Raw genomic sequence first — 26,008 nt, 5'->3', positions numbered from 1 at the left:
CTGATATTAGGAACAATTTCTTCTTGGTTTTCTTTCATCAGGGCAGTGATGGAGCCCCCATCTCTGGAGGGACTGGAACCCCATCCATGTGGTGCTGAGAGCCAGGGGTTGGGGTGGCTTTGGCAGTGCTGGGCTAAAGGTTGGACTCAGTGATCTTGAAGGTCTCTTGCAAGCAAAGCAGTTCTGTGTTTCTGTGCAAGCTTTAAGTAAGTCAAGAAGCTGAAAGTTATACCTGTTCTGACAGCTCGTAGAGGGCATTTTCCAAGTAGTCTGCAAAGTATTTGCATAATAGTTTGAACTGCAGTTCAGTGAGATGGTTTGTTTTTTGGTTTTTTTTTTTTTTTCTTATGAATAAAACAGTATTGAGGAATGAGGAACAGTGAGTGAAAAGAAATTTTCCCTGGCAGTGCAAATAAAAAGCATTCTCCTCCTTATTGCAACCCTATTTGGTTTTGATACAAGAGCATTGGTTTTTTTCTCTCCATAGCATCAACACTGGCTTTCTGCAGAAACTGCAGCAGAAAATGTTCACACAGAATGCAAGGCAGTCAGGAAAAAAGAGGGAGAGGGTGACCCTTGTCTGACTGAGGGACAAAAATTTCAGAAATGCAAATGACTACTTTGGAAGAAAGTAGCATAAAAAAGCTACAAAATCTGGATAAAATGAAAATTCTTCAGAATTAAATTACCTGGTCCAGTTAAATTATCTGGTCCTTTCAGCTGGTATCAAAATCTTACAGTTCTATATTTTAGGAGAATTTATCTTCAGGCTTTGCAGAAGATTTATCAGAACCAGTATGCAGTCAGACTTTGAAAGAGGTTTCTGTAATGGCATTTGATAAAACCTTATTTAGAAGAGGGTTGCTTTTAATGGTGTTCATAATAATACATTTCACAGTCAAATATTCCAGAGAGGCATATGGAAAATTTTAAAAGAATCTCTAGAATCTAGATTCTAAAAGAATTATCTAGAATTAGCCAGAGCATAACATATTAATCTCACTGAAATTTTCAAAGTTTTGAGTAATATTTCTCCAGGAAAATAAATATATATACAACATATTTTTCAGGACAATAGGTGAAGCAGTCTTTTTTAGTCATAATAATATTTTAACAGATCAGCTCCACGGGCCATGGTTAAGGAATGGAATTCAATGCTGGAATTCTGTAATTTGGTTCCTGTGATTTTTTATTTTTTTTTAAACTGTCTTCTGATGTTTCCACTGCTTTCTCTGTGCTTTTTTTCCAGTTAAGTAAATATAGTAAAATATTCCATTACCTGACACTAAGAGAACTGATACAGAAAATAATTAATTGTGCAGTATTGATAAATGCTTGGTGCAGTAATAGCAATATGTCATCAATCACCCATGGCCATGCTTGATGGCATCATCAAACTAATTCAGGATGAATGTCCTTTGCTTTAACCTTGGTTGTATTTGCAACTTACTTTAGAGGAAAGTAATAATCCTTCATTAACTGGTAGGTGTGAAACATTCTCTATCAAGAGGGCAGAGGAGGAGGCAAATTAAAATTGCTTTCAGAATGTGTCCTGAGTCAAAATCAGTCTTTCTCAGCAGTCTCATAAACTGCATAAATTATTACTGGACCTTTCAAAGGGTGAGTGACTGCATTTTTGCATTTCCAAGTTTGCTCTTTTTGTTGCTTTTCTTTCTGTGTATTCAAACGTACAGGCAAAAAAATTCAAGGGCACATCAGATCTTTGATCTTCCTGCAGCTTTAATTCTTAAGAGCCTCTATATGCTGTGCTTTACATTATGCATTAAGGTATTTGTAATTAGGAACTTGTGCTAATGACCCATTCTCAGACAAATTGTGCTGTTCCTTGTTTTCCATTAACTGCATTGAGAGTTTATTTGCTGAGAATTGACTTCAAGTTGATTAGCAGGAATTGTGAGACATGGAACACAAGGTATATTAGCATACACTTGGCTTGTAATGAGAGCCAAAAAGCATTTAGGGGAAGAGCTAATTATTGAAGATTTTCCTTCTTTAATAAGGAAGGTCTAACTACATTTTAATACTAAACTCCCAAGACCTCTTCAGCTTTATCTGCTGGCTAAAAGAACATTCAAGTGGTTTGCAAAAGTTCAGTTTGTGTTTTTGGAAGTCACATTGAGTAAAATCCAGCAATTTACTGCAGCAAGAGTTAATTTAATCTGAAAATTCAGCAGCACCAGAAGATTTTCCCTGTTTTTTTCATTTTATCAATCTGGCAGCAGTATTGGTTTGTTACAGAGGAAAAATAATTCCCTGTGGGCATCAAGGACCTCACCTGCCTCTTTCCTTCCCCCCACAGAGTGTGCTGGGTTCTTAACACAAAAATTGCTGTAGACTGGCTGGAAGCTCATGGAGTGCCCAGCACAGCCCTGTCAAGACACCACTAATTCTATCCACTTATTCTGATGTCTTTCCATTGATTTTAGCTACCTAGCAATGTTTTGGTTCAGTCTATTGAGTGACTTGCTGTCCAGGTGCCTCTCTGGCTGTTAGGGAGGCTTGGTGTACCTGGGTCAACCAACATCCCTCAAGGCTCAGCCTCAGCAGAGAAAACAAGGAAGATGCTCTTGCCTTTGACCCCTCTGTAGATCTTAAGTTCCTTGGAAACAGCCACTGGATTGTTAGGAATGTAACTGGAAGTCTGGTTGAACCAAGGTAGTGAAAGACCAGGTTCCCAGGTCAGTAAAAGATGTCTTAGTGCTGGAGAATATTTAAACAACCTTTGTAAAGTTTATGTCAAACTGATTACTGATAAAATAAAATCAAACCCATAGGAGTGATAATGAAGATACTGGTCATTTCTTCATGGAGAGAAGTGTTTTATTCATAGTGAGGTATTCTCCTTCTCCAGATGAGGTGTTCATCTCTTCTGGAAATATTTTTCACTATTATTCTTCCTAATTCTTCTTTTATCATTTGCATAAGCTGGACATCAGGAGCCAACTATGTTCTTTAAATAGGGTTGCTTATCATTCTGGAAGAGTTCCAAGGTAAAGTAGCCACTTCATTAAATACTCAGGGGCTTTTCTTCCTCATGTTCTCTCTGCTAGCTCCAAACAAACCAATTTTAATCTCTTGTAGCCTCTGCTTTTTATTATTCCTTTATGTTTAACTGCACTCATTCTATCTTTAGTGATGCTGTTGGCAAATAACCACTTATCTGTCAAATGGAAATGCAACTGAAATGAGAGTGAACCTTAACCCAAAGCTCCATATATCTTCACACATCCTATGAAACCCCTGGAAAATGCTGCATGCTGCTGAAACCATTAGCAGAAAACAGACCACAACATTACCTACTTTACCCAGAATCCCTGTTCTGAGAGCTGCTGTTCAGTTCCTAACTTTAGTACCTAAATTCTGGCTGAATCCTATTAACATAATTTATTATTAATTAATTAGTTGTGCTTATTAAGCTTGTACAATAACAACTTGCTCTAGTTTTGTTTGTTTGGAGGTTTGGAACTGTAGGAACATGACATCATTATTCCATTTACATTACCACTGGAATTTATTCTTTTTTTTTCTTTACCAGCAGTTACTTTGCTCCCAGCCTTTTTTCTCTTTTGCTTAATTCTCCTGGTTTGACTGTAGAGAAATTGCAGTTAGAGCCAAATATGGAAAAGCTGTTTCTCTCCATCTCCTAGCATTAATATTTGCTTGAAGTTTTGATTAAATTTGATCAGAGTTCATTTGCACCTCCTTTGTGTTTGCTTTCCACAAATACTCTGCTAGATGAGTTTACTGGTAGTCAGTGAGCATGCTGCCTGCAAGTTTTCAACAAATATTTCAGAATATTTGCAGAGAGAGAAATTTAACTGTGATTATCTGTACAGGGCTAATAATAACACTTATTTTAAGGCAAGGCAGAGTCATATAATTGATTTGCATAATTAACTGAGGCTGCTTACAAACAAACTTCAACTCAGCTGAAGGATTAATCACAAAACCTGGAGAGATTTGTTTCAGTATCTGACTCAATTATGAGGATTGCAGTGGTTCTCTACAGCTTGTTACTGCTTTTCTCTGCAATGTCCAATGAACAAAATATGCAATAGGAATTATTTGATCATCTTCATGATGTAAATTAGTAGGTTAGCACAGCAGCTGAAGTGATAACCTTGGTTACTATTTGCAGCAGCATGTTTGCTCAGAGTGTTGTGTGTCTAGGTGAGCATCTCGTCTTGTTGCTAAAGGAAATAAAGATGAAAGAGAATGATGAGCAGATGAGGAGAATTTGGTCTGTAGGAATCCTCCTGCCTCATTTTCTCCCCATTTTTTGTAGTTACTGACTGGTCTCCCTTGTTCTCTCCCTGATGAATGGGAGGGAAAGGCAAGGTAAATCCCAAGAAAGATTTCCTGAGTGCTTTCTGCCCTGCACAGCTCCAGGCCTTTGCCTTTTTCCCATTTCACTTCTCTGCACTTTCCAGCCTGCTGAGGAGGTTTTTGCTGCAATATCTCTAGGTATGGTAGAACTGTTCCCTTTGGCCAGTGGGAAGCTATGGGAACATCCCATGGAATATCAGATCTGGAAGCAGAATGAATGCCACTGCTCTTTAGCCATTATTGCAGTTCTCTCTCTAGCTCCATGGAGCATTATCTCAGGGCTGACAAACTACAATCCTTCTCAATTAGAGAAAAAAATGAAGACCTCAGTGGCTTCTGGCTCCCAAGAGCAATTTGTTTTACTGGGGTTCTGCCAGCTGGGTTTTTCTCTCCTGCATCTCTGGTACTTTGGAAACCCAAGTGTGGGGCAGTGTGTGTTTCTTTATCTTCTTGCCTCCTGACTGCAGAATTATTTTTTTGTGTGTGTTCTTCACTGTGGTTTCCCTTTGTTATTACTTGTTATTACTATCCCCAGTTTGTGTGGTTTTGTTGAAATCTGATATTTTCAGTGTCTTTGTTTTTCCAGTCTTGTAGTGGTTGATTCACACCATTCACCCTGAAATCCATGTAAGTTTTTTTGGTTTTTTTTCTTTTTAACCCAAGAGTTTACAGACTACTCCAAATGCAGCCCAGCAGGATTCTTGTCTTAAATGAAATTAACTGTCATACATGGGATTTTTTTATGTCTTCATATCTTTCTATCACAGATGTTTGTCCTTTGGCTTGTTCTTTTTTTCTAATTAATTTTTTATTACAGTTTGAAACACCTTCTGTCTAACTAATTTCTCCCCAAATCAAGTAGTTCCTTTCCTGTGCATCAGCAGCACCCATTTTTAGTGTATGGAGATAGGGGAAGGTCTGGAGTCTCAGAGAGAAGCTAAATTTCAGGAGTTAAATATATGGATCCTAATGAAAACACAATGCAGAAAGCTACAAAATCTGCTGCATAGGTGTAATTCTGAATCAAGGACTCCAAATTAAACTTAGAATGGGAACATACACCTTTTTTCTTTCAATTTTAGGCTTGAGTGGAAAAATGGTCTAATTGGTTTCTTCACATTGGCCTCAAGATATTTATATCTTGATTATTTGCAGACAGAAAAAATGGATCTCTGATCAAAAAATGGATCAACTGATTGCCTTGGAAAGCCTTTTTTGGATTTACTGCATCTCCTGCTAGCTGCTTGCTTGGGTTTTGTCACATCTGTCAGGGTCCTTAGCAGCTCTTCTGAAGATCTCATGTACAAGAATCTATTATAATAATTTGTCTCCTGACTGTTGCTGCAATTACTGTAAATTATCTTCCACAACAGGAAGATAATTTTTCTTTACAAAAAAGAAATACTCTTTACTATTTTCTACTGCTCACACAAAAACTATTCTGCTCTTGCTGATTAAACCTTAAAAAGTTTAGAGGTTATCCCAGAATTGACTTTTTTTTCTGGTCCTCTGGTGTTGTTATTTTCAAAGTACTTTTGCATTCCCCATACCAAAGAACAAAACCAGTGGTACTGGAGAGAATACTGGAATTCAGACTTGGTTTATGCAGAATTACTCATTCAGACACCTAAGATTAATTTACAACAGGAAGTTAATTTAATTTACTGTTCAGATGGAGGAAATACAAAGTATGGTAGTGAATTGCAAGTCAATTGGGGTTGTTACTTGTCTGATAAGAACTTTGCTTTAGTTTGGGGTTTTGTTATGTACCTGGGAAGGTGTGGGTTTGCTCTTCTACCTGCTGCTCTTTTTCCTGATACAGAATTTTTTTGAAAATAAAAGCAACAAAACTGTTGAAGTGTCAAAAAGCCACCCTGCCAGCAGCATCCTTGCAGTGTCACAAGTTGCTGCATTCTACAAAATGTGATTATTCCCAACAGTCCTTTCAGAGTAATACTATAGTGCACAGTAGTGTTCAATATGTTTAAAAAATTAATTTAAAAACAGTGACTGTAGGGAAGAAGCTTTCTGACTGATTTTAGGACTCTGTACATCTGCAAAATTTTGTTTATAAGAAAAGACTGATGTGTTCATCCAATGATATCATGACATGAAAAAGGAATCCATGATACCTGTGAAAACTGATCCAGATCTTTCTAAATCAGAACTTGAAAAGCCACTGGAAATGACTGAATCATCCTCATTCAGTAACTGACTTCTATTGATAATGCATCCAAATGTTCTAATTCATCTAATTAAAGACAATGTGAATAATTACTCTTAGAAAGCTGATTGATTACAGAAAACAATCCCAGGAGGTTCACGGGTGCAGAGGTTAATTGCAGAGCTAAGCTTATCAAGTGCAGGTTTGCAGAGGGCTATGAGCAGGCACTTTTCTCCTCTCTGGGCAGAAGAATCTCTCACTTTTTTCATCTCTTTTATAGCACAAGTTCAAAACTTGACAGCAGTGACCTTCGAACTGTATCTACATGAATCACACATTATGAGTTCAAGGAAAGATCATCTTGGGTGAGATTCTTTTGGTTGCATTTCAAAGATTTGTTCAAACTGGATGAGGTTTTCTAAGAAGGAAGGATAAAAGATACTTTATTTTCCCAGGACGTGGTTCAATAGAGCCTGCAGGCTTAAGCATGTCACTGTAAGCCTGTGGCTGGACATGTGCACATAAGTGAAATTTTAAAATAATCTTCACCATGGATATATTCTCTTATGTTCTCTTTGCTAATGAATTCCTCCAGAGAGTTAATTAAAGAATTTTTTTTTTATGATTTAGTAAAGTCTTCTTCTCAAAACTGACTGGAGACTCATGCCTGAGGTTTCTTCTTAATGTCAATAATGCATCCCCAAAATGTTACAATAAATAGTGTGAAAGAAAACATTTAAAAGTGAAATGATGGCTGGGTATTTGTTTCATAAGCTTCATAATGAAGATATTTATCTCTCCTTTAATTGAGATGTCTGCGGTTTCCCAAGAAGTTCTGAGAGGCATTAAGGTGGCTGAGTCACATCTCATGGTTTTTATCTCATCAAAATATGATGTATCTAAAGTAACATTTCTTAAAACAGCATTACTTGGGGTAAGAGAAGTTCAAGGATTTGTCAAATCACTCTTTTTCTGTTCATGTGTAAGAGAAATTTAGGGCAGTGCTTATTGTCATGAATAAGAAAGTATTCTTAGAATCTGAGCTGCCAGAATCTCTAAAGCACACACTGTAAACATTTCACTTGTACAGTGACAGCTTAGTGAAGATGCCTTGCTCGTTATCCATAAAGAATATGTGGCACAGTTGAGCTCAGAATGTAAATTTATAAGGAAAAGGAGAAAAATAGAACTCATTTTTCATGCAGAAAATGTGCTATAATTGTTTAGTGCTGAAAGATTCATAGAAAAATAATTAGTGGAACTCTAGCAAATATGTTGTGTTAGTAGTGCTGTTAAAGTACTTCTCAGAGCCAAAGGAAATAAGGAATGGCTGGAATTGTTGTTAAAGGGAACATGGGAGGAACAAACAGGTCCTCAATTATAGCTGTTCAATATAGGATTTTGAAATGAATGACAGAAATTAGGAACATGGAAAAGAAGATAGGTAGTTTGGTGAGATGTAGAATGAAACGAGTGTTTAACTATGTGGTAAACTTCACCACAGCCTCCCAGAATGTGTTAGCCTTTTTAAATTTGCTTTTTTAAAGGGAAAAAATAGTTGGATTCAGTGCATCTTTGCGAGCTTTGTCACAGTTAAATATCTGTCTGCACTTGCTAAAACGACAGTTCTTTCAATGCCATATTTAATTTTCTTGAAAGATGAGGGGTTTGGTGCAGTGCAGAGAGAAACCTCTTTGTTTCCTAGAGGGTGAGTTTGGGCAGCCAGGAGTGAGGTTTCTCAGAACAATAAGAGGCTGCTTGGTATTTCTGGAGCCCTATCCATTATTTACGTTGCTTGACTGTGAGGATATTTGCAGCAATGTCACACTAACCTCCATGAATTCTTGATTGGGAAATAAAAAATTAACAATATGGACTGATGGGAACAGTGGTGTATAGAGACCATTGGCGTTGTGAACCACTCTCAGTGTAGGAAGGCTGTCACTAGCAGGAATCCAGACACAAAAAACCAGCAGAGGAAGATTTACTCTGTCACAATTCCACAGAGGACTCATTCCCTGCAACCCCCTGCCCTTCAGAGCTACCACTTGGGAGTATTTCACCATCCTGCAGGATTTCTGGGTTTGTTAGGTTGTCTAAACTTCCCTCAGCAACTGAAAGGAGATTGAGATTAGTGTTTGAGCTGTAATTTCCCTCTCCCAGGTAATGTCAGTTTGCTTGCAGAGCAAGAGCAGCAGCCATCCTTCCCTCCCAGCTTTCCGAGGGGTCCATTTACCTGTGCCAGACTTTGCAGGGATTGGGGGAAAATCAGCAGGAATGGGGGGATAGCAAACAGCCTGGCTTGGTGAAATCAAATCACTGCTGGCAGCCTCATTTTGTGAGACTGCAGAATAATGGTGAGGATTATTCAGAGGAACAAAAGTGAAAAGCAGAATTCTTGTCTAGTTTGTTTCTTAGTAACAGCTGAAGTAGGAATTACATGGGATGCCAAGGCTTGTGCTGAACTTCACCACCATTTCATAAACGACTTCATTTAGTCTGATGACATCAGCCTTACTGCTTGGATACAGGTTTTATTTTTTTTTATTTACTCCTGAAACATCACCTGATAAGTTGGCCACTGTTTAAGCCAGTCACCTCCCTTATAATTAAGTAGCAGAGAAAAAAAAATTGAGCTGATCTGTATACTCAGGAGTTAGGGGTTTTTGGTGGTGTCCTCTCCTCTTCCCCAGAACAGCTTAAGGAGAAAAGGCTTCTTTTGCAGCATAACACAAAATCACCAAGCCCAGCCTCCAGTGGACTAGATAGGAAGTGATGTCTTGCTAAAACATCCTGAAAACAATTCACTTTTTAAACAAAAAGTTTATTTATGCAATGGGGCTCAACAGTCTGGGGCTGATAGGGTATGACATGAGATGTAGAGAGAAGGATCAAAATTTGGCTTCAAGGAGAGATGAACAAAAAGGATTCATGGGTCAAAAGGTTCTTTTTACCCTTGTGTATCAACCTACACCAGTCCTTCTACTTCCCAGTCAGCAAGCTACTGCCTTCTCTACTAACTGGAAGTCTTTGGAAGTTTTTATCTCTTACTGCCTATGCAGTATCTACCACAATAATCTCATTCCAGTTTACCAGAACTCTGGAGCACCTCTGAATAAAGATGGAAAAATACTTGATTATTTCTACCTCATTGTAACAGAGCAACATGAACTGGAGATATAATCAAGCTGTGAATGTCAGGAATAAATAGGCAGCTTACAAATGGCATTGAAAATGGTCTGTACTGCTGAGAGGAGAAAAGATTTGGTTTCTTACTGTTCTGCTAGAATTGGGTCGATTTTGATTTTTGAAAAAAAGTGGTGTGTTTTGATAAGGATGATACAGAGTAATGGCTTTTGAAAGTGCAGTAGCTCTTTTCTTTAGGTGTTTGCATCTTAGGCTGAATTTATTAGGTTGGTCTTTTTTTTTTTTTTTTTCTTTTTTTTTTTTTTTTATTATTTTTTTTTGTGCAGCTGGCTTTGCCTCAGTGCCAGGCAGGAGTAGCTGGAGCTCTGTGCAGCACAGGAAGGTGGCAGGAATCTGTTAACATCTGTTGAGGACAGCAGAGGTCCAACGACCTTGGTGTATCATCATTAATTTCCCCCAAACAAACCATCCAGAACTCTTGCTAGCAGAAACAATTTGAGCACCATCAGCATACAGTCCAACTTGTTTAGTCTTTGACATTGATGGAAGGGTTGTTGCTCTGCTGACTGAAAGCCACAACAACCACCAAGGCAGGGCCTTGTCTGGCACACAGGGAGGGGACACTCGGACTCACCCCTGTGAAAGGTGGAAATGAGCATCCAGGCTTCAGAAAACCCTGGCTCACTTCAGGGTTTTTAATCAGAGGAGGTGTGAGCTGACACTGACACACAGCTTTGTCTTCATCCTCTGCCTCAGAGCCCCGAGGCACCACGTGTGAATTATGGAGGAGGCAACACAGCCCCTGGGAATATGGGCAGTTTTCTGGGCATGTCAGGCCTGTTCTTCAGCTACTGAGCATCAGACAAACCAGGCAGGCTGCAGCCTGCCATCCCTGTCACCATCCCTGTCACCATCCCTGTCACCATCCCTGTCACCACCCCTCTCCCCAGCCCTCTCCCCATCCCTGTCACTGGAGGACGCAGCCCAAGCACCTCGTGCTGCCCCTCCTTCCCATCCCTCAGAATACCTGAGAAAGGAAGGAGAGAGAATGATGGGTTAGGAACTAAACTACACAGTTTTAATGAAACAGTAATGATAAATAGGAAAAAATACTAAATATGGAAAAATAGACAGGAAAATTGATCCCACATTCCTCCCCTCTCCCCCAATAACTCTCACGTCACCCCCGATTCTGCAGGGCAGCCCTGGGAACGTCCAGGCTGGAATCCTGGAGTCAGGAACAGTAAGGAGCTGGAGGCAGGAACACAGAGATTCAGGCTGGAATGGATCAGGAGCACAGGCAGAGGAAGGGATGGGATCCTCCCAGGGTGCCAAATAAAACAGGGACAGGTGAAAAAGGGGAAGCAGGAAGGGGTTTGACCCTGGTGATCCCTAAAATTTATCCTGAGTATGATGGGTATGGGATGGAATACTCTGTTTGGTCAGTTTTGGCATCTATCTTGTCTGTTCCTCCCTAAGGGAGGGCTTCAGGTGGGACCTTTTTATTCCTTCTCTCCTTCTGGAGGGCAAAATATTCCTCAGAACTGAGCAGTGGCCTTGGCTCTGCACACCAGTCTCTGGCTGTAATTGATACCTAAGAATCCTTGGTCATAATCTGTCCTTTTCAGGCTTTTTTTGTTTTGTTTTGGGTTGGTTTGTTTGGTATTTGTTTGGGGTCTTTTTTCCCCTTTTTTATCTTTGAGTTTTTAAGGAATAAGTAACAATTATATTTTATACAAAAAATGTCACTAAATGAGCTTTTAGTTTTATGTTTCAGGAGCTTTCTTCACTCAAGAATCTTTCCTTTATAGTAGTAAGGTGCTGGCATGAGATACATACCAAGTAGCAGCTCTTTGGGTGCTGGTTCAGAATGGCAAATACTATCTATCCATTCAATTAATTCTGGAAATTAAGAACTATTCTGAAAATCAGACCTTTCCAAGTGGTAAAAGCAGTAAATCTAGTTTAAAAGCCAGTATTTGCCATCTGATCGTTGTATTTATATTTTTGTCAGCATTAATGGGATTCCTTCTGTCAAGTGGGAAGTTCTGGACTGAGCAGCAAAAAGCCATTTTTAAAGATGTTTCCTGCCAGTAATGTATAGCTCCTAGCACAAGAAAAATTGCAGCTTCCGTGAGCTAGTGACATAAACCCATGGTTTTTTGTGTCAGGGGGTTTACTGTGAGAAACACAGGAATCCTTCACCCAAGCAGGGATTTCTCATGAAGAATTTGCTGCATTCTTGAACTAGAAAATAACAGGGGGACAGCAAGAGAGAGTGAAAAAGTGACATGCTCCATAACATCATGGGTAAGAGCCAGGGGCTTTTGCAGGTGATCTATGAAGGGAGCAGAGTCAAGTAGCTGTCACAGGAATGTTGTCTGCAAAGTTCCTGCTTTCTGCTCCTCCCCTGGGCTTCTCCCTGCTCTCCTCTTCTGTCACAATTAGCTCATTAACAGGTAATAATAATAATAATAATAAAAATTAGTAATAATAATAAGTAGTAATAATAAATAGTAATAAATAATAAGTAAAAATAATAGCAATAATAATAATAATAATAATAATAATAATAATAATGGTACTTCCTTACCCAGGATGGGGATGCATAAATTGGGTTTGTGTCTTGGGTGACTTGGCTCCAGATCTCAGAGGGTGTTCTGCCTGAGGAGTTTGATACCTGGCAGTTCCTTCCCAGAGGATGTAATTAAGATCTCACACTGTGACATACAGAGATTTTTCTGTAAAAGCCTACAGCAAAGGATGACTGAGGGACTGCTATTCTTTGTCATAAGTTTTGTACTGCTCTTATGTCTTCATTCACTGACTTGTCAAATGTGATAGAAGATGCAGCTGCTGGTCTAGAAATTGTAAGTTTGAGGGACTGGTGGAGGGGGTTAGGGGTGAGGGGAGGTAAGAAATCAGTCAGACAGAATGGTAATTCACATAAAAAATAAAAATCTGATAAAACTTCAAGGTAATTGTAATGTCTCCATAGACTTAACAACAGCCAGCTCATTAGTTTCATGAGTGTTATTTGACCTGTAATTGTAAATGAATATGTTTTACTGTTTGTTAATTAACGTGAAGAATGTCATTAAATAGCAGCACTCCATCTCTGTCTGCACTTATGTAGTGATGAGTGTAGTGTTCAAGATCACAGTCCCTCTGGTATAAGGGATATTTTACAGAAATATCTCAGGATATGTTCCTAACTCTGTGTCCAGCCTGCTTACAGTACAGTGCTCTCAGCTATAGGGCTAGGGCTGCTTTAATTCTGCATAATTGATATTTTTTCATTAATATGCTTGGCAGAACGTGCCAATGTAATTTGCTAAAGAGGTAAATCTGGGAGGAATCACTGGTATAGAAGAGCCTGGTGTGTTATCCAGGAGGAGATGGATGGTCTGGCAGATTGGGATAAATAAATTAACATTAGTAATACCAAGTAAAAGGTCATGCTTCTAGGAACTAACTGGAATTAAACTGTTGAGCAGGTATTTTATTCAACAATATCTTGGAGAAGGAAGATACAGGCATAATATGTCCAGTGGTCCAAATGTCCACTGGTTGAAAGCAGCAGGAAATAAAGCTGTTTAAAAGAGAAATGCAGTCTTTGGACATAAAAGGTGAATTATTAAAATAGAAGGGAATTTAATGGTGTTGCAAAGCATTATTGAGTCCTTGGTTGGTTATATTCACATAATATTGGTGTAAGAGAGAGAGAGAGGCACCACTGGGGATGAGTTAGGTTTATGAGAGCTTTGCTAAACTCCACTCCAAATTTTTGTGTTTTAAGCTAGGTTTTGGGTATGCCCTCTAAATAGATTTTTTTAGTCATTTGCCTCCAAAAAAAGGTGTAATTAAATTGTAGTAAATAGGGTTTAGCTCTACTGAGTTTATCATTAGAAAGACCAAGTTGTGAGGGCACACTAATGGAGGGATATGTTAAGCTTTAATGAAATGACAGCAGGGAATGGATGTGATAGCTTTAGGTAAGGTTTGTGATGGAAAAACAACTGCTAAGCTAAAGAATCTTGATGAAAAAAAATAAAAAAGGTGATTGTAAATATAAGGAATTTAAATTGAGAGAAAATTTTAAGTGAGAGAAATTCTTGGGCAGCCTTCAGAAATCCTGTTGGTGACAAAAGATAGAAATTTCAAATGGAGCTGAATCTGCTTTAGAATCAGGTTAAATTAAGCAACTGTTTGTGAGTGCAGGTACCTTCTGATGTGACAGGAGTTAATTTTCACTCCTGAATCCCTTTGAAATAATTTTTTGTTGAATCCACAGATGTCATCCACTGAACAGCAGCTCTGCACACAAATTGTCTCTTTTTTTTTTTTTTTTTTTTTTTTCCCTGTACAGACTCCTTTCCCTCCCCTCAAACTGAGTCACAGTTGCTCACTCCCTCTCCTACTCCTAAAAGCTGAGAAGAATGGGTGATATCCCTTAAAAGTGATTATTAGCACCAATATAAAGACAGATCTGTTCTCCTGGAGACAGAGTTGTAGCTAAGTGTCACTCCTCAATTTATGAGGGGAGTATTAAGGGTTTTTTTTTATCAAGTAGACTTGTGACAGTCTTGTGACATAAAGTTCTAACAAAGATTTTTGGTTTACAAACACAGATTTAGCAGCCTTCACAGTCTAGTAACAGCTTATTAACTTTCTGTGTGCTTTTGTCCTAATATATTGAAGTGTGTCTGTCTCTGTTCACAGTGAGTTAGTTAAATAAAAACCACAATCATGTCTGAATTTTGTGCAAGGTTGTTATAGTTGACTTAGTTATGGTCTGATGTCTGATGCTAGAGAGGTACAAGTTTTAATTTATGGATTTGCAGAGAGAAATAGCTGAGCAGAAGCTGGTCAGTCCTTCCCTCACACTTTGCATGCAATGAGTTCTTCAAACTCTGTTCCTTCTAGCACCACAAAACTAAACTGGCTTCAAAACATCTCCTGGTAACGGGTCTTGATGTGCTAGAGTAGCTTCTTTTCTGTTCAGAGCTAAATTAAAAATTAGTGAAAATAGAAAAATATTTTTCCAGTTCTATTTTGATATGTTTCCTGAATTCTTTCCTGAATATGACTGTAGTCCTTAATTTATTCCCATTTTGGCCTTGTGTCTGAGAGGTGAATGTTCTCCTCCCAGTGTGACAGTTCTGTTCAGTTCTGTTACCTCAAGCCAGAAGAAGCAATTGATGTCAGTTACCTCAAAAAGAAATTAATCCCACTCCTGGTTTGTTGGATCAATACTAATGCATTTTCCTGTCATTTTCAGGTCTTGACAACACTGGCTGCCAGCAAAGCTGAGGTAGGAAATCTTGCCTTGTACTGGTGGAATGTTAAATAGCTGTCTGGGGTTTTGCTAGTGGGCCAAACTTTCTCACATTTTTGGGGTGAAAATTCCAGAGATTTCACTTTGGCACTCGTGCTATTTCTAGTGCTTAATGAGCCTATATTTGGAATCCTTGTCTTGTTAGGCTGATTAAATCCTCCTGGAAAAATTGTGTCTATATAAGTTGGTCTGAAGATTTTCAAGACATAAAAATAGTGTGGTTCAGAGCTTTGTTAAGTGTTATAATATCCCACCAACACAGGGTGGCTGTTGGGTCTTTCCCTGCACCCTTCAATTTCTCTACTTTGCTAAACAGCAAAGAAGGTTCTGGATCTGCTCCAAAATCAGTTCTGGTTGTTGCCATATGATTTTCTAAGTCCCCATTAGCTTGCCTGATATGTCTGGTTGCTATAGGACTCAGGATGTTTGAACACAGTGGGACATATGAGATAATTTTAGTTTTATGACAAAAACCCCAAATGCAAACAATAAATTCTGGACTGACACTAACAACTCTATGTTGTCTGGGTTGGGTGCTTGGCATGGCAATAGTTTCAGTTGGATTTGCATGGGTTTTTTTCAACTTTTCTGTTGAAGTCTGAAGGGTCTGAATGGTCTTAATGGGTCTAACTATTCTTAGAGGGGAAAATATGATTTTTGGAGTATATTTGGAAAAACTGATCGCTGAAGCAAAAATAACAGTCCTTTGTGACTACTAACTTGTCTCCTTTGAATGCTGCTTTTCAATAACTCACTCCCCTTTTCACAACTGACAAAAGATTTTATTCACTGTACAATTACTGACTCATTTAAATGTAATGTCAGTTGGGAGCTCAGAGTGGTTCTGTGTGGAACAGGTCTCAGACTCACAGTAGGGAATTTGTGATGAACTCCAAAGCTAATGTTTAACTCTGACAAAATGTCTGGGTGACTCTAACTGCTGGAGCCAGATAAAATGTTAATATGAACCTTTGGTAAATTAAATGGTGTTATTAAAGAGAACAGATAAGCCCTGCTAGTTACTTTACAGAGCAAGGACACAGGTTCACTTGCACGTTGTCAAAGAATGACATAATTAATTTTTATTTAGATAATGACTGTAATACAGTGTCCAATTTTGCTGGTCTGTTTCAGCTGTATACTTTGGAGTTTTGTGAGTGGGATTTGTACTTCATTTTTCACTGCTGTGTGGTTTTAAATACTTATTACTGTTATATCAGTAGAGTCCACTAACTCACAGTCACTTTCATGGTTTGTAATGGGATTTTTTGGGGTTTGGATTTGTCACTGTACAGCTCCTACTCTCAATTTTGTTCCTTTATAAAGTCTACTTCCTCGTTTGTTTGTACACTGTTCCCATATACTTTTTAATTTTTTTATTTTTGTGACTCATAAGAGGCTTTTATTGGGTGCTATTTCTCCCATTTATGAAAATACACAGAAGAAATGCTAAAGCTGCCAAAGACAGCTTGAATCTAATGGATAAAGTATTTTCCTCAGCCAGGGCTGTAGTGTTTGTTTCAGTCATACTGAAATCAGTGATTTAACTCACACGAATAACAACAAAAAAACCACCCAAAAAACCATGCAGATATAGTTGCTAAATATTTGAATTTTTGAATTTTAAGCTTGAGGGAAATGCCCCTTTTGACATACCAGCAAACTTCCCAAGATTTCTTGCTGGTACCTGTGTAGTGTGCAGTTTATATTATATATATATATTTATATATGCAGGTATATTTTTGAGGCTTAAATACCTGTGCACATGCATGATATATTTCCTCAGATCTGATAAAAGTAGCCCCATGTTTTGCCTTACATTTATATACCCTTTTTTTTTTTTTAAAAATCTTGAGTCACCATGAACTGTTCTGAGAAAGACACAAGCCAAAACAACCTTGTTCTGGCTTACCTCTGCATCACATTTTAATGCATTTCAGCTCCTCAGTTCTTTGCTGTGATGAGCTGTTTGTGTCATAAGAAGTTTAGTCTGCTTTTGAAAGGAAAAAAGATGTGTGTTTTCTCCCTAAAATCTTTGCTGTTTGGTTGTTCTTGAGCTGTTGTTCTGTCACTCTTCTTTTTCTTCTTAGCTGACACAGCTCTGCTTTTTCTTCATTTAATGTGAAGTCTGAATGAAAACCTAGCATGTTCCTGTTGGTATTGAATGTTTTAGGAAGATACAAACAAGTTTGTGGGTTTTTTTCCAAACACTGGTTGTTAGATCCCACTGCAGAGAAACAAATACATCTAGAGGAAGCTGTCAAGTCATCCCAAGACCTTCCAGCCTTTAAAACAAAGGGGCAACAAATACTGACAGAGTCAAAGCTCTAAGCAGCAAAACCTTCCAAGCATAATTGTCAGATCTGTGACACTGTGTCTTCCAGTGTCAGAGCCTTGTAAATAGGCAAGTTAGAAAAGAATAACTTTGTAGTCAAATATGAAGATTTTAATCACAAATTGCTCTGGTCCCTGCATGGTAGAACACTGTTAATGTCATTAGGGCCTCAGAACAGGCTGGAATGCAGCTCAATAAATTATAAATATAAATATGTATGAATGTATATGTAATATAATATAAAAATGTATAAGTTATCACAACATGCACAAGACTTTACAATAACATTTTCACACAACTCCTTGGAACAGCACAGTTTGAAGGATGACTTCTTTCAGGTCTGGTAACTCTGCAGCAATATACCTGTATTAGTTTTTTATTGGTTTTTTAATAATGTACTTGTCTCCTTCAAAAGACATTTCATTCAGTAAACTATGTGGCATTTTCCAGAATCTCCCTCTTTCTAATTAGCTGTTAGTGTAATTAATCTTTATGTTGAGGAAAGCATCATTCCCATTCCTCTGTCTGAAGAAAAATTGTTTCCAGAATAGAGAACAGGAAGCTACTTATGGTTCCTCTTTTTCTCCCCAACATTTAAATAAATGATTTGGTGAAGTTCAAGCCCAGATTCTTGTGAGGTGTTAGAGGTCGTGCCTGATTGAAATGCAAGTTTAGTGTTACTGTATGTGAGCTCTCTGCCTGCTTTTATGTGGGTAACATCAAGGCAGCTTCTCCTTTGTCACAGAAAGAAAAGGCTCCCAGTGTGTCCTGAGAAAACTGGAGGCCCAAACTGGCCCAGAACCAGGGAAGTTGTTAAATCAGAATGGAAGCAAAGCCTCAGAGCAGCGAGCAGAATCTGGCTCTAACAATAACAAAAATGTGACTTATTTATACTGCAATCCATCAGGTCCTTGATTACAAGGAAATGTCATTGTTAAGTCCCCCACTTCCCTTACATTGAAGAATAGGTCAGGCCTGGTGAGCAGCATGGTTCTGAAAAGGCCAATAAATGTATTACACTTGAGTTGCCCTTTTTCTGCTCTGTGTGTGGGGTGGAGAGTGGAGGAGAATTTTCTGACAGGCAGGCGATTTTTAATTTTTTTTTTTTTTTTAATTGTTCATAAAACGAGAAATCGTGTGTGCTTGTGGTGATGTGAGTGATGCAAATGCAAGGTGTCTGAAGCAGATATGGTCTGAAACCCATGCAGAGCCCTTGTGCTGGCTGATAGGATTGTCTGGGTGCATCACAGGGATATCCCAGCTGGGATCCCAGTCTGCCAGGCTGTGTACAGGCATGTGTTCCACTGTCACTCTGTCAAAGGCCTTACATGCTTAGGGAGATAATCCATCAAATGGATAAACTGGAAGCAGGTCAAAGGTGGTTTCATTGCTGGCAGGACCAGGGTATCTGGTTTTACTGGTTTGAATGCTCAAGTGAAGTAATTAATTTTTGAAAAGGAGTCAGTGTGTATAAACAGAACTTTCTAAGAAAACGTGCACCTACCACTGTTGTTCAACTATTGCTGTTTTGATAGTTTGCAGTGTGTTCTGTTTCCTGTAGACATTTAGGTCTTTTGGCTGGTATATAAGTAATTATAAAATCCTCATTTCTTTCTATGGGAAAATTAGAGTATCAACAGAAACTTTATTTGGGGCAACATGAATACTCAGTAGGATGCTCTTAGGTTAAATTGCAGGCTTCATATTACAAATCTATGGTAGATAAAAACATGTGATTCAGTCTTCCTAGTCTCTGTGTCCTATTTTGTCCTCCAAAGAACACTTAATATTTAGAAACCTAGGCTGCCATCACTCCTAGCTAAATATGTGCTGAGGACAGAAGATTTTTCCAGTTTTACTTCAAAATTAGGGTTCTTTTGTAGAATGAATTAATGGATTAGAGCCTCTTCCTTTCCTGACACATCAATACTTTGCACCAGCCAAGGTGTTTGATGGAATGTATGGGTTGTTAAAATTCTCCAGCTGGATATCCCCTCTTCCAGAATAGAAGAATGAGGCCTTGAGTAAACAGTCATGGTGACTGATAAAGAATTTGTTAGTATTTTTAAAATGTTCATATCTTTGATTTATTTAGAGCAAAAAGGTATTTGCATTTTAAAAAGCAGTACCAATTTCTGCATGAGTGTAGCCTAGCACTTTCTTTGTAGTCATAATTACTATTTTAAGGGGTTTTACCATCTCTCCAGCTTGTAGCAGAACTTCAGAATTTATGGAGAGGATAATTATTCCAGTCAGATGGTCCTTTGTGTATAAATAAGCATTGCTAGTTTTAAAGAGATAATGACAATCAATTGATAATTCATTATCATATTACTCCAAAGAATATTAATAATTTTAAGTGTAAATTCAAGCATTACACATCATGGAAATTTTTACTTGTCAAGCTTTTAGAACTTAACATTTCCAGCTGTGCAGAAGTCATTATTTAATGTTTATCCATAAGCAATTTCCACTGAAAAGTTTTTTACAAGCATCTTAGCTGAGTTAAGGCTCTGACCTCCCCCTGAAAAGTGTCCACAGGTAATTCAGTGTCACATCTAAATCCTGCTCAGCATCTACCTGGGTCTTCAGACACCTAATAAACTCTTGATTGCCAGTGATGGGAGCTCCCAGCTGTAGCAATTATCCTGCCAAGTTAATATGGACATTCCAAACGTGGCAGAAAAGAAATTCCTAGCAGTGCATGGCTGGGGGGTGACCTTTGGACGTGATGTGATTGCATCCCCCTCTGCATGCTTAAAACACCTGCCCTCATTAGTAGCTCCTAAATTCCCCTCCAACTTCTGGTACCAAAGGCAGAATCCTGACTGCCTCGTATAGTTTCAAGGTTTAACCACATTTGTTACATATATCTGCATAAAAGTTATCAAAAAAAAAAAAAAAAAAAAAAAAAGATGGGAAGGAATTACAGCAAGTTTTCATCTGTTTTTTACTAAAGTGTGAATTTATAGGATCGTGCTCCTTCCATATGAAATCCACTGCAGTAATTTTAAGCTGTGCAGTGTGAGACACAGTCTTGCTGTAGCTGCTACTATAAAGCCTAATTTGCTGCATAAAATATGAGAGCTATAGTGAAATATGAGCCTGGAAAGTAACTCTTTTGATCTTGAGTAGTCAAAAGGTTGGCATGTATAATGCTATGAAAATAAATGGTGTCAAAACTGTAGGATATAATTTATGGCTTGGGGAGTACTTTGCTCATAGAAGCAGAAGCTGCTACCACTGCAAAGCAAATAGTTCAACAAAACAATGAATGGAAATAAAAAACTTCCATAAAATAACCAAATGTGTTGAATCGTGCAGTACATCATTTTGGACACAACCCATTGACTAATTTAATGGTTATGTACTATAAAACCCAGCACTGATAAAATAAGTAGTTGGAACTTCAGCCTTTCTTGGTGTGTTTCTAAATAAGTGCTAGACATGAGCTGCCATCCAGTCTGGCAAAGGCTCATACTGGTTTTTAGCATGAGCACAAAAATGGTTCCTGGACTAAATTAAATACCTATATTTGCTTCATTTAAAGATGCACAACCTTCCCTCATGAAGTCTCTAACTCTGTATCCCTGGAAACAGTCTTCTAATTGTTGGTTTATATTGTTTGAGGTCTTTTTTTTTTTTTTTTTTTTGAGCCTTTCTTTCAATTTCTGCTTTGTGAAGTTGACCTGGAGTTCTCTTTTTGAGTTTTGCTACTCAAATGCTGCTCTGTCCCTTTGGCCTCTAAAGCTTCTGGAAGGTAGAGTAAGTCTGGCTGTTTGTTCTTTGCAAAATGTCCTATTAAAAATGCTCTTATCCAGCTTCACACAACCTCTGACAAGCCTGTTTAGGTTAATACAGATGAGTAGGTCTGAAATGGAAATTTTCTTGCAAGGAAGTAGAGCTTGCACCCCCCTTCTTTGCCATCTCCCCCCACACAGCCTCCCTGCTGCATTCCCTCATTTGCAGGATCTGGAGAGGACTCCTCCAGAGGCTTCTGGAGATACTGGATTTAGTAAAATACCACCACGTGTGCCATTTCTGGGCCTCTATCCACACATCTGATGAAGATGTGGCTCCAGAACATGCTTCAGCAATTTGCTGCAGCAGTAATTTGATGGAATGAATCTAAGTGAGCTCACAAAAGGGTTAGTGTTGACCTGAAAATGCACTTTGTTTATTGTTTCTGCTTAGTTTAATTCTCTGTTTTGCTGCTAAATGTTCTGTTTTCCCTGCCTGTAGGAGAATGCTTTGCTGACAACTTTAAAGATGCTCTATTAATCACACTTTTTTTCAGTCATTTTGCTGGGGATTTCAGGAGTATCACACTGTCAGAACTGTTGATGTGCTGTATTGATCTTGATGATTAACTCATCCAAAGAAAACTTGATTTCTAAGGGAAAACTTAATTTTCTCAAAGCCCAAATGTCTCCTAAATATTTATAGGCTACAAAAGTTGATCAAGTACCTTTGTTCCCTGACTGTTACAGTAAATGGTGACACTTTGTTCATGTTCTCATCATATTAATGTGATGTAGCAATATATAAATTCATGTCTATGTGTTTTCAATCATATGAATACACAGGGGTCATTTTTTTTTTTTTTTTTAATCTTGGCAAGGCAAGAAGATAAATAGGTAAAAATGTGTATGTGTTTGAGTGATAAAGTTGGTTTAATGATTCTTGGGGAAAAATTTCCTGTTGTACATACAGCAGTGACTTGATTGAACAGGACAGAATCATGCAGTTCAATTAATGTGCAAATATGTGTTCACTGAACTTTCATTCCATTTATCACATGAACATGGAAATAGGGTCATTTTTTATCTCTGCATTATGTATATGACATCTTAGTTGGCTCCTTGCGTGTTGCTATGGGGAAAAAAGCAATGTGGGACACCACAGGCAAAAAAAAATTGGAGATAAATTCCTCAGCTGTCACAAACATCTTTAAGTAGATCTTTGTTTGAAGATAAACCTCTTCCTTCTGCAAGGATTAACATTAAAAATGCTTCTGCATCCTCTTCCTATGAAAATTGCATGGATCTCTTGGCCATATGCTGTGAAAAATCAGTGGCAAAAATTGTCATGTTTATCAAGTGTGTAGTTAGCACAGAAAGTGTAAGCAGAGGAAAAACTCCAAAGGAACTTTTACTTGACCATACACTGGTATTCAGCCTTGGTTATTTAAAATAAAACCCCAGCCACTTCAAAGTAATTTTTTTCTGATGTTTTTAAATGTTTGCTCCCATCCTCAGGCCATGTGATATTTGTTTGGGCACTCCTCTTTATTTTGACTGATGACTCCAGATCAGACCAACAAGGGGGCAGTTGGTTATTCAGTTTATTGTTATTATTACTGAAAAGCTACACCAGAGATTCTGACATTGGGAAGTATATTGAATAGTTAGGTTTTTTTCCTTTTTTTCTGTAATTTGAAGAAAAACAGGGGGGGAAGAAGATGGAACTTCATATGTAGACTGTAAAATCATGATAAAAAAATAATTTCTTAATTACCTATAAGAATATAGAAATGGGATTAAAATGTTCATTGCTCTATTTTATTGATAGTAAGGACCTTTTGGCTGACACAGGAAGCTGTATAAATTAAAGAGTAGCTGAATCCCAGGTGGAATTGTAATCTTTGCAGGCAAAGCTTTATAACCTTTAAACAAACCACAAGCCAAGTTATCTGCCATGTAAATTGGCAGAGCTTCCTAAACCTTAATGGAGCTGTGCCAGCTTTTGAGAGCAGTGAATGGGATCTTCATGTAGGTAGAAGCTGGCAGAAGCTCCCAGCTCTTCACATGCAGCATGATTTTTGAAATAATGAAATTGAAACAACTGTAGAGCTCTGGAGGATTTATTCTTGCAAAGAACAGGATGATGAGCAGGTGTTGGGTAAAGCCACCAATGGTCAAGATAGCAGAAGAACATTCTAGGAGGAAATCTCTCTGATGTTTAAGGAGTTATGATGCAGAACTACAAAACCTACATTACAAAACCACTTTCTAAATCAACACCAAGAATGGACTTTATTTATAGACTCAGTATGCTAAGAACTGTATTAAGTTCATTAGTTTAGTTTGTCTTGCATTGACTTAAACCAAAAAGCCAGCTTTGTAGTGTCTGTAAGTTAGTTTTGAAGCCTACTTTTCAGAAGAGAATCATAGCAGCAGATGGAAGCCTACACAAATATTAAAACAAAATCCAGGCAAACTAATTTAATCCTGTATCTGCTAAACTTAAAAAAAAATACTATTCAGTGTTATATGGACAATATATTCAATTATCCAATTATTTAATGATTTGACGCCTTAAAGATCATCTTGTTCCAAGCATCCCTGCCATGGGCAAGGACACCTCTAGAGCAGATTCTGCTCAGTACAGTATTTTAGGAGAGGTTCTACAGTCAGCTCAAGGAGAGTTAGCACAGCATAATTCAAAAAATACTTTTGAATGTGGCTGTAAATGGCAGAAAGTTGGCTCTTTACTAAATACTTCAGATATCAAAGGACTCATACAGAGGAGTCAAACGTGTCTCTTCAAAATAACAAGTGCATTGTGGTGAAGAGAATGTGAAAGTTTTGCAGCTGTATGAGCTGCTGTTCAAGCTTTTTCTCCTACAGGTGATTCAGGACATGATTCCCTGTCACCCAAAGCTGCTCTCACTGGGATGCTCTGCTAGAAATAAAAGGTGGCTTCATATTAGCCTCTAGATTGCAAACCTGCATCTAAAATCTTAGTTTCTCTACTGTCCGTAAAGAATTTTTTTCTGGCTCTCTGTTCCATCACTAAAAAACATTAAGATGCCAAAACCAAAACTGATAGGAAAGACTGATAAAATATTGCCATATCTTCCATTAAAGAAAAAGAAAAAAAGTGTGGAATTGTCAGAATCCTATGACCCATCCCAAAATTCTCTGTAGTTCTGGGATACTTTGCTGTTTGGTTTTTTTTGTTTGTTTGTTTGAATGGGAGCTGAAGAGTAGAGGAGGTTTTGTCACAAATTAAAAAGTGTAATTCTGGTGTTAATAGTACAGCAAATCTGGTCAGGGGGGTGGTACCCACTGTGCTGGGCCTGAGGCTCCATCAAGTATGTTACCAGAGGCCACTCTCAGACTTTTCTGCTTCTATTTAAGATGGCCCCATTTTACTTTTTTATTTGCAAATGACTACTTTCTACAGATTGCAATGCTAAGAGTTATGAATTTGGAAAATGGGAGACTTCCAGACTAGTAATTTGAATGGAAGGCCTAGATTCATTTTCAAGGAAGGTGTGGTTGTTCTCCTCTAGACATGAATTTGCCCTTTTTCCAAGGTTTCTCAAGGTGGAAATTACCACACTGTAATATTAGAAAATATTATAAGCAACTCATCAGCCTCTCTGCAGAAACAAGGCTTTGGACAGACAGCTGAATTTGACTGCCTGGATTTTCTGTTTTCATTTTTTTTGAGCAGAGGTTCTCAAACAGTTATTTTCTGGTCCTGCAGAGCATGGCCTCTGGTTTGTTTTTTATAAGGCCCCCAAATTGTGCTACATAAGCATCTGCATGGTGAGATTTTAGTAACAGGCTTCACAACATTTCCCCCATGTGTGCTCAGTGTTCTACTGACATCTGTGCCCTGGAGTGCAGGACTGATGGTGTGGAAGATTCAAATATTTGGTTTGTTACCAATTTGGTTTGTTACAAATGAAAAATAATGAAAAAAAAAAAATCCCTTTTTCTTTTTGTAACGTGTTTTAAAGTGAAGACATGCAATCCTATTTTGATTAAAAGTAATTACAAGTAACCTTAATTAGCTCCTGATCCCCTGAGTTTAGAGGAATGCTCTATTTAAAATGAACTAATATGAAATAGTATTATTTCCTGGATATTTCCATACTGAAAACAATGCTTTTTCCTTCATGCTTTCCTGGTGTTTTAAGGTAAGGAACCCTAAAACAATGAGTCCTATTTCAAATGTCCATAAAAAGAGCAAAGAAGCCACCAGGAACCTTCTTGCCATCATTCCCATAACTGATTTTAAACCCTGGATTTTCATGGATAGGTAACCATTTACTTTCTACACGAGTTGCTGTGATAAGAATTTATTACAGGACCTGAGGGAAATGTTGTTACATCTATTAAAAAAAAGTTACCATTAATTTTGTGGAATTAGAACATCGATTTAATTTGGCCTGCTTTAATTGATGTTAGGTAGCTTGGGAACTGATGTCCTCACTTTGTAAATGCACTTAATCACTTCTCACTACAAAACCTGCTACAGAATTTTTCCAATCAGAGCTGACAGTTGTAGGGTTAAAGCTCAAAGCCAATAAATTTGTACTGTACAGCCTGGTGTCCTCCTTCAAAAAATATTTATATTGCCAAACAAGTGATCTGAACTAGATAATCTCACCAAGTATTCTTTTTCTAAAGAAATTTGATTTGCTCGTGTTGGCACAGTAATTCAATTTGATGGTTTTCTTCCTGGAAAAAACTACTGCTCTGCTTACAGAGATGTCAGCTAACACACTGCAGAGCAGTGAAATATCTGGTCAGAGGGCCTGGAATTAAGTGGCACTTTGGTTGTCATTGCTGAAGGCAGAGAGATTTTAGCAGATTTTAGCAAAGACACTCTCAGGGTAAAAGTCATGCAGTTTACAAAAGCAAATGCCAACCTGCTCAGGTTA

Source organism: Heliangelus exortis, chromosome 17 (genome assembly GCF_036169615.1).
Source record: "Heliangelus exortis chromosome 17, bHelExo1.hap1, whole genome shotgun sequence".
In the NCBI taxonomy this organism is placed as follows: Eukaryota; Metazoa; Chordata; class Aves; order Apodiformes; family Trochilidae; genus Heliangelus; species Heliangelus exortis.
The sequence above is the reverse complement of the archived record's forward strand: the minus strand, read 5'-3'. Positions refer to the sequence as shown.